The sequence below is a fragment of the Podarcis raffonei genome, chromosome 9 (genome assembly GCF_027172205.1).
Source record: "Podarcis raffonei isolate rPodRaf1 chromosome 9, rPodRaf1.pri, whole genome shotgun sequence".
NCBI lineage: Eukaryota > Metazoa > Chordata > Lepidosauria > Squamata > Lacertidae > Podarcis > Podarcis raffonei.
Window position 1 is genome coordinate 44,128,361 of NC_070610.1, and position 10,347 is coordinate 44,138,707.

Here is a 10,347-nt window from a genome sequence, read left to right on the forward strand (position 1 = left end):
TGCCATCTTTGCTTTCTGCTACAGGAGTCCAGCCCATAAAATAAAGCATTTTCAGACAAATGTTGCATTGTTGGAAGAGCTCAAATGGCCAAGAAACTCCACTTTACCACAAAGCAGGAGTCTTCATACAACAATTGTGCAACCCTACCTAGATATTTTGTGCAGTTGATATTAGGCACTATTTTTCCTGGCTGAGGTTAAAGACACGAAGTACAGCTCCAGAGGACTATGAAGTCCCAATTCTAGGAATAATCAGTGTGTGCTAAGTGAGTATAACTTATTTATAGATACTACATTGACTTACTATATTCTCTGACCTATATATTATTATCCCCAAATTTGTTAGAAAATAATTAACTTTAGTACGTGTTTGGTATATGCTATGTATATATTCCACCAATTGTGGTAAACTGGGGTAGGATTGTGTCTCATTTTAGCACCATTTTATTAAGTATCCTTTGCATTGGCAGCAGCACCAATTTAAATATTTAGATGTCTGGATTTCCAGACACATACAGTTAATGCTACAGGAGAATCTGGATCTGATTCCCTCATTCAGTTCAGATTTAGGCAGGTGCCAAACCCAGATTCTGTTGAGATGCATGTGCTTTGTCATTTGATTGAGGGTCTCCTTTGTCTTCTACTCAGTATTCCTTTCTAGTATGGAATACTAGAGAGCTGATTGTTTTATTTTGTTCTCCACTCTGGAGTCAAGACTTTTGGTTGAGGACAGATTTCCCTAAAGTATTGATGAGGATTCTTGCTTCCACATTTTGCCATGTGCCTCGTCTCCTTTCCACGGTTACTTAAGAACATGGGTGACCAACCTTTTTTCCTGTTGAGGTCTGTCCTCTGTTTTGGTCCACATGCTGGTGGTGGGGAGGCAGAAGGTGATGGGTAGGGCCTCCTCCTCCTCCCTCTTTCTCCTTCCCCAGCAAGCTGCCACAGAAAGAACAGATTGCTTTTGCCAGAGATCTGAACTGATTGTTTGTAGAGGGCTTCTCATAGTAGATTGAAGGCCACTCTGAGACCACCCCTACTTTGGAACATGTATGTGAAAGCTAGGTCCTATTATGTATCCTAATCAGTGGACGTCTCATCTCAAGTTTCCACCTTAGAAAATCGCATGCCGTTTGAACTGATTAAAACATTATTTTGACTCTGGCTCAGTGTAACAAAAATGTTTGTGAAGACCTCAAAGCTTTCTGATTGTGTGGATTCTTTAGTAGGATGAAATAAAGAGTCAGCATATTTGTTTTCCCCATTAAAATATTTATCCATTTCCAGAGGACCAGTCTTAAAAACTCCATAGAGCAGGAATGTTCAAACAAACCAGGATCTCAGAAAATCCAGAGTGCCAGAGATTTAAGATTAGGCTTTAATCTGCATTAGGAACTTGTGCTGGTAAATCCTGGACTTAAGTGCTTTGCTTATTGAAGATGAGATTGTGAACTTGGACCCAAGGCCGCCCAAATGTATATGAAATGACTTATTCACCTATATATTGGTAGCTATGATGCTGGGGTTATTCCTTAATCAGGGTGCTGTAAAGCGAACATTGAAATAAGTATGTTTTCGTTTAGGGGACACACAAAGAAGAACTACTGTATCAAATAAGCTGAATCTCAAGTATTTGTATTATGCATCTAGAACACAGTCCCTAACGTTTGAATTAGTTGGCAACATCAGTGACAATAATAGTCAAGGCAGCTATTTCAAATGGTAACAGGTCCAGATGGAATAATAATGCATGAAATGCTGAATATTAGGCATATTTCGGCAGCTGCAGTCCCCTGACTCCAGAACATAGCATACTGTGCTTATTTAAAAAAACCATACCTCTTAATATAGCAATTAAAAATCCTTTGACTTGCACATCAGTTTGTTTTCAGTTTTTACAATATTGTGCAATGTGATGCATCATCACTTGTATTTCCTTCTTTTTAAAAGGAAATACTTGAGAGAGCTATAGGGGAGCGAATGCCATCATGCGCTTCGTGGTGAACATGTATAATAGATTTAACAGAAATGCACTTGATCTCTTCACCTCTTCAGAGTAGATTAGGTGTCTTAGTAAATATGGCGTTAGGATCCTCCATTTTTACAAAGTTGCTAATACACTAGGTTATTGAGGAAGCCAAGTACCTTCTACCACCCAAGTAGCATATTCATGGGCAAATAAAACAACTTTGGTCTTTTTATGCTGTCACAGTATATGGCCCTATTATTGCTAGCTTCCATTTGGAAATCCTTTCTTAATTCAGGGTGTTCCTCCCTTCACACCGAATGTGACAAAGCCAGAAGACAATAGAAGTTGATGCAGGTCTCTCTAATGTTATTTACATAGTTTAGTTCTTTCTTTACTCTTCCTCTTTTAAAAAATCAGATTTTTATCCACCCTGATTACAATTCAAAAAAAGGGGAAGTCAGAGTTTAAACAGAACATCTGCAGAACTACAATTACAAAATAACTACAAAATTTAAAATAAGCTTGCATTCTATATCAAAAGGAATTAGCCAAAGTGAAAAAAGGAAAAAAAGACAAGAATCCATATCATACCTTTTTGATTATAGATTCAAATATAATAATATAACCATTATTATACCCAACTCGCCATACCCAACTTCAAGACTCTGTAAAACCACAATATGTTTTGATTAACCCCAAATCCATGCTGTAATCAATACATGGCTGTGAATTTCTTGCAAGTTTGTGTTGTCTGTCTTTCTTTACGTCTGATACAATGAGTTAACTTGGCCATTGAAGAAAGCTCTCACATTTCCTCACTCCATTAACAATTGGAATCATTGCTGATCTACACTTACTTAGAAGTAGTTTAATAATAAAGACAGGGACTGGTATCCTTTTAAAAATGCTGTTGTACCTCAGTTTTCCAATTACTTTGCCATGGTAGGGTTAGCCAAAGGGATTCTACCAGGCCAGGAGAACTGGGGTCCAACAAAATGGTTCCCCAACCCTGGCCTAAAGTCATTAGCACTTTATAATGGGAGACTCCAGGAACACTGGCATTTGGCTGAGGATATATTAAGTTCACTCCATTTCCTCTTCCCTTTCGAAGCTATTCATTAATTTCAGTTGCATTTTGGATGAAATGGAGTAAGTTCAACCATAAGCAAACAGAACCTCAAATACTCTACTCAGGAAGATCTTTCACCTTTAATGTGATTTGTGTCGGCAGAGCTTTTGAAGCTCATAAACTTAAGACCAGGCACTTCCCTTAAGATTCCATAATATCTTCCATTTTCTAACTGTGCTTCTCAAATTACCCTCCCTTCGCACGTCATTTTTGTGTTTTTGAATGGTTACGTGAAATACCGTATTTTTCGCTCTATAACACGCACCCGACCATAACACGCACGTAGTTTTTAGAGGAGGAAAATCCGTAGGCATGCCACCCTTAGGCATTCCCTCCATAACACGCACAGACATTTCCCCTTACTTTCTAGGAGGAAAAAAGTGAGTGTTATGGTGCAAAAAATACGGTAATTATATCACCTTTTGTTCTAATGACCTCCAAGGCTTTGCGTACAATGCATTCAGATGATTAAACAAACTAGTACCCAGGTCCCTTGTTCTTCAGGCCGGTGGTAGAGACCAGAGTGTCCATCTCTTCCCTTCTGTCATCCCAGGGCAGTTAACAGCTGGAACTTTCTAGCCAGAAGGGAGGGGAAGAAGGCTCTGCAGCTGCTCATTCTCTGGCCAATCTTTACACCTTGGTGGGATGATGGAGCAAAATGGCTTTGAAATGGCTTGGATTTATCAACAAAATTAAGCCAGCAGCATCGCTGTGTTTTGTTATTTAAAATATTTTTTGTTCCTTGTGGGCAAGTCCAGGCACTTACATTTTAATTGACCGCAATCTAATTTGGCAAGGTTTTTTCTGCCCCCCACCCCTTTACCCCTTCAGCCTTAGCAAAATTTAGTCAAACAATCTCTTGACTGTAGTCCTGCATGAAAGCAATCACATTTCTGTACTTTTCCTATGACAAATTTATTTTTCCTATAAGCTTTCATTGGCTGGTGCAGCTGGCATGGGCTTGCTGACAATGAGCCAGGAGATCTTAGCTTAAAGGAAAACTCACAGCTCTCTCAGATACTGGCACAGAGCAGGGTAAACCCATCCCTGGGCATTAGCACTAACACTTGTTGGTATTACTGGCACGGCACCTATTGGTACATACACACCCCTGGGAGTAAGAAAAGGGACGTGGATTGTGTAGGGCAGGTTGTTGGTTGGTTGCTGGAGCATATGAGCAGGTACTATTTGTTTTTAGGAGATGAAATAACTTGCTTTGTAGATTGAAAGGTATGATTCAACAGAGGGAGGGAGGCACATGTGGATAAGTTATAGCCTGCATTTTATTAGGTGTTTATATCTGTGTAAAAGTGTATGACTGTTGAACATCTGCAACTTCTGATGCTACTGTCAATAGGACCCCTCCTTCTGAATCATACGTTGGTCCCATAAAATAGTCAGTTAAGCAAGGCTTTAATAAGCATCTGCCTTTCGCAGTTGTGATATGATGTCTGAAGTAAATTTTAACTTTGACGGTAAGGGTTGGGGCAATTTTAGGTGCAACACTTCTTTTTCTTAGCACTTGTGGTAAAATTCACACAATTGCTTAATTTGGTTGAATCAGTGTCCATTTAATATTCATTTGTTGAGTGCATGAAGGCTCAGATGCAGAGATAAAATGAACTGGAAATGACATGACATAGTATGTCATTTTTAATAAGTAGGAAATGACAAGTTTTTGTGGTTAAGGTTTATTTTAAGGAAGGTGAAATGGGTGGGACCATTTTGTGTGGTCCTGCTCATATTTCTATTGGATAGATACAGGGCACATTCCACCAGAGGAAGACTTTGATTGACTTCCAAGTCTGACAAAATGGGAGTTTAATACATGTATGCAGTAATTGTTTATTATTGAAGCCGAAAAACAAGCATAGTATTTAGACTAAGAACTATGAACTTGCCAAACTTGACAGAGCACAAGCTTACAATATAGATTAGTCTGAACATTTGCTCTTTGCACTTTTTTGTGGGGTGGGTGGGTGCGGGGAGAGAGAATAACTTTAAAAAATCATACGTAAGATGTTTGGGGGGCCCTCACTAGCTAACTGACAGTGAAATCTCAAAATCATGAGGGATCTTCCACCACAAAATTATGAGCATTAGTCATTTGGAAAGCTGAAATTGGGCTCATGTATATGTTGAAGGCACTGAAGTGTATGAAAATGGGATATATTGAGTTGTCTCCTGCAGGACAGCCAACGGTCCACTAGAGAACCATAGAGGACAAATACAATGATTTTGTAGCTTAATGTTGCACTGGATATATTTTGGCGCCATCCTTGTGGTATTTACTTGTTAAGGAAGTAACAGAGGAGCATTGAAATATGGACAAACTCACTATGTACTGCACCTACAAATATCCACTGAAATAAGAAATTGATTTTTTTAAAAGCAAAATGTATGAGGGGAAAACCTGGAGTAGCTAGTTTTTCAGGTTAGGGAGGTGAATATGGTGCTTTGAAGCTAAATAAATTGAATAAATATGTGCCTGTTTGAACAAAACACAGACAGGAAGTTTTCTCAATCAGCAAATTGGGAAGAACCAGTAAAAAACTTCTTTACAAATTATTATTAAGGTTGGCCTGGAACTGCTGTTACAGTGTTTGAAGAAAATACCAATGTACAGTTAACAGCAAACTGAACATGTGATCAAAATCTGACTAAATCCTAAATTTGCGAGGGAGGTAAGCCCCCGGTAAAAAAAGAACTATAAAAGGTCTTCCTATTTCAAGCTTTGCTCAAGCAAGAAAGTCTTCTTGAGCTCTGGTGAGTTCCTGGAATCTTTGGCTGTATGTCTCCTGGTTTGTCTTCCAGTCCTAATTTAGTTTGAGGCCCAATTTGGTAACCCTGATTAGGCCCCAATCTAGGCCAGACCAGTCCAGACCCAACTTAGGCCCCAACCAACTGGGAGGCTTTCACAGCCGTACCATTTAATCCCAGTTTTAAACCTTAATTAAGCAGGTAGGTGAGGAGAGGTGAGGTAAAGGAGGAGTATCTCACCTCTATAATCTCTTCTCCCCCGCCCCACATATTTATTCTGGGTTTTAAACCCTGTATATTGACTTCTTTGAGGCAATAATAATTACCTTCATCATTAACTATACTGAGTGATAACCAATGTTAGTCATATTCAGGACATATCCTTTCAAACAGTAATTGAGTGGATATATCCTGAGTATGACTTGGTTGACTATCACCCACTGTAAGGATAGAAGATTGATGTAGTTAAATGTAGGGCCAGATGTCTATTAGTGAACTCACAAATCCTATTATCTACTTTTCTTAAGTCAATATAAACTAGTCCCATTGATTTCTCAGGGACAGACCCCTATCAGACTTTTTTAAAAGTGGAGATTTTAAGTGGAGTTAACACACACACACACACACACACACACACACACAGTGGTACCTTGGGTTAAGAACTTAATTCGTTCTGGAGGTCCATTCTTAACCTGAAACTGTTCTTAACCTGAGGTACCACTTTAGCTAATGGGGCCTCCCGCTGCCGCTGCAGCGCCAGCACACGATTTCTGTTCTCATCCTGAAGCAAAGTTCATAACCCGAGGTACTATTTCTAGGTTAGTGGAGTCTGTACCCTGAAGCGTCTGTAACCTGAAGCGTCTGTAACCCAAGGTACCACTGTATATAATATCTCAGTCTGTATGTGCACTGTATTTGAATTGTGTTTAGATGAAATTGTTTAAAATGTCATTTATTGTTGATATTGTTTATCACTTCAGGATGTTTTATAGGAAGTGTTTCAAAAGTGGAAATATATAAATAAGTACTGTGGAGTTTGAGTATCAAAGGCTCCAGGTCCTGAGATAATGCATCACTCTTACTGCCTGAAAATATATTTGATGCTGCGACAGAGCTGCAAAAATCAAGCTCGTTCAGAACTGTTTGATTGGGAAACCATCATGGAAGCCTCCATTTCCATTTCACTTGAATCCTACCAATTAACAACCAGAAAAGTCAGAATATGTATGAGTTAAAACAGTTATCTGAATACGTATCAAATCGCTGAATAAATGGTAGAGTTTGTGGGAGTACACTTTGGCCCTCCAGATATTGCTGAACGATGACTTACCTCATCCTTGGTCATTTGCCATTCTTGCTAGGGCTGATGGGAGTTGTAGTTGCAGGGCCGGATCATCACAGTCATATTTCTTCAGACTTTAACACATTAGACCTGGCTAATCTTTCCTATTACAGGTTTATACTGGTGTGCTCCCATTTATTTCAGAGTGTTTTTTTAATAAACTATAATTAAATACAGCATATTCATACCTATCCATTGTGAGCAGTCACATGTTGTATTTTCAAAGCAACTCAATATTGGTAGTGACTAAATATGGGTGGCTCCAATTGTGTTATGTGGTTTCACCAGTGAGTACATTACTGAAATTAAGATAGCTTTGGTGAATACTTTAGTCCTTTTAAGAGTGTTGAAGGCACAGGTTATTGGTTTGTTTGTTTTTTCAAAATTACAAATGCCTAGTGAAATTATTATTTTTACTAACCCCTATTTTTATAGCAGGCTCGTAAAACTCAGTTGGCATCGCTTTTAAAAAAATTGAAATTACCTTTTCACAAAGTTAAAAGGCAAAAGTTCATACATTAGTAGAGAAGACATATTTTATTTAAATATCCATGGATTTGTTATTTTAATATTTGTCCAGTTGCCCCATTGAGTTTTCTCTGATTGGACACAAAGTGTTCCATGACTGACTTTGCCGTAACATTGGTGAATTTTAAGATTAACAAGTCAGTATACTCTGTTTATGTATTTTGAACACACACATTTTCCCATTGCACAGTTTTATGAACATGGAAGGTTGAGGCTAAGCTTTTCCTTTCCGGTGTTGCATCTCACTAATGCTACTTTTTCACAGGAAAAAAATGTGTAATTTTGTTGATAAATATTTGTTAAATGTGTTCATAGGCACTAGATTTTGCCTATGAGATTATTTGCACCTTTTTCATTGCAAAGAAACAGTTCACAGATGAAGAAATTGTACTTTATGATGGCATACAGCAATTTTCTCTAAAGGGGAGCCATATTCTCTTCCTGTCCTCTCTGCATGGATTATTAGGAAAGCAAGTGCCTGGAAATAATCTAGCACATGTGCGTTATTCTTGGATGTTGTTGGATTACAATCCCCATCATCCCTCACCACTGGTCCTGCTACCTAGGGATGATGGGAGTTGTAGTCCAACAACATCTGGGGACCAAAGGTTGAGAAAAGCTGGTCTAAATGTTAAGGCATACAGTGGTACCTTGGGTTAAGAACTTAATTCATTCCGGAGGTCCATTCTTAACCTGAAACTGTTCTTAACCTGAAGCACTACTTTAGCTAATGGGGCCTCACGCTGGTACCGCGCCGCCACTGCACAATTTCTGTTCTCATCCTGAAGCAAAGTTCTTAACCCGAGGTACTATTTCAGGGTTAGCAGAGTCTGTAACCAGAAGCGTCTGTAACCCGAGGTATCAGTGTAGTACACATGAGTAGCTTCACATACTAAAAAATGACACTACCATACTATATAAATATATATCCAGCATTAAAAGACATTACCCAGAATTACCCACCTTCCATATGTACCAGTGAACATTACATAACAACATAAATCCATTCCAATATAGATTTTTCTCTCTGTGTGTAAGTTTATGTGGTTATTACTTTTTAATGTTTGCCTCCATCACTTCTAGTTTATGCCAGAGGAGGCATCAAATGTGCCATATACCCTGTTCCACAGTGTTCAGGGGGGCCCCCAACCCTCTGGAGAGGCACAGGGGGCTGCAAGGGGAAGGAGGAGACTTTTCTTCTGTGAACTTTCTCAAGTGAATGCAACTTAAGATCCAAATACAGTGGTACCTCGGGTTACAAACGCTTCAGGTTACAGACTCCGCTAACCCAGAAATAGTACCTCGGTTAAGAACTTTGCTTCAGGATGTGAACAGAACTCGTGCTCCGGCGGCACGGCGGCAGTGGGAGGCCCCATTAGCTAAAGTGGTACCTCAGGTTAAGAACAGTTTCAGGTTAAGAACGGACCTCTGGAATGAATTAAGTACTTAACGCGAGGTACCACTGTAATTGTAATGCAATATTTGAGGTGAAACTACTCAAACATTGCTAATCACTAATTATATATTTGAGGAATGACTCCCAAATGTGATCCTGTGAAATTTTCAGATCCTTAAATATGAGAACTAGTCAAAATGGTGTTTAATTTCCCTCACAGAAGCTGGACTGCTTGTGAATGTTCTGTTTAGAGTTATACTTTTGTAGCAGCTGTGAACATTCTTTGATATTTCAGTTAAAGGCCACCTCTATATTTTAACATAGAATATTACAATATCAGTTTATTACAATTATAGCTCATAGTTTTTTCTAGTAAATTTAGATATGCTGTAGCTAGTGCTGTGTACAGTCCCCTTCTTATCCAATTCATTCCAACCCAAAACAGCTTTGACCAGGGATAATCCAAACTCAGCTCAAACCCTAGATCCAGTTTACAATCTGGGGGGGGGGGGGAGAAACCCTTTGGAAATTCCATTGACTTGCATTAGGAAATCAAAATTTCCATAAATTTATTTTTTTCCATATAGGTGCATCAGATTTGAGTTAGTTACTTAGTCACTCATTAAAATCCTTTAGCCAAACTTCTCTTTTATTCTTTCCATCCTAGTTCTTTTGACCTGGCTGAAGCACAGGTTTGTCTTCTGCCAGTGCCCTGGAAATCTTCACTTCTGGTACTCCTAACTGTCACCAGAGACCCACATCCCAAGTTCCTTCTTACTTCCCTCAGGACTGCAGACAGGTTCTCTTGTTTCTTCATTTATTCACCTATCCCCAGCAAGCCATTCCAGCTGCCTCTGAGGTCTTCCTTCTCCTTGCCTTCTGGATGATTCCATGAACACCAAGCATCAACAGCTCCACCCCAACTCTCCTCTGCTGGACCAGCACCAAGCCACATACAGGCTTCTTCTATAGGCCCCTTCTTCTGTAGGCCCCTCTAATCCAACCCCAGCCAATCACACTGTCTAACTGAAAATTCTAAACCTGCACCCACCAATTGAAATGTACATAGCTTCTACTCTTCTTTATATCACCAACCCTTCCTCACAGCTCTTAGTCAAGGTCCCTACGACAGTTAAACTAACTTTCACTGGTCCAGACAGAAATCTTTCCACATGAAATGCATTACCATGTACAATACAAATGTCAGAACACATTACACAATA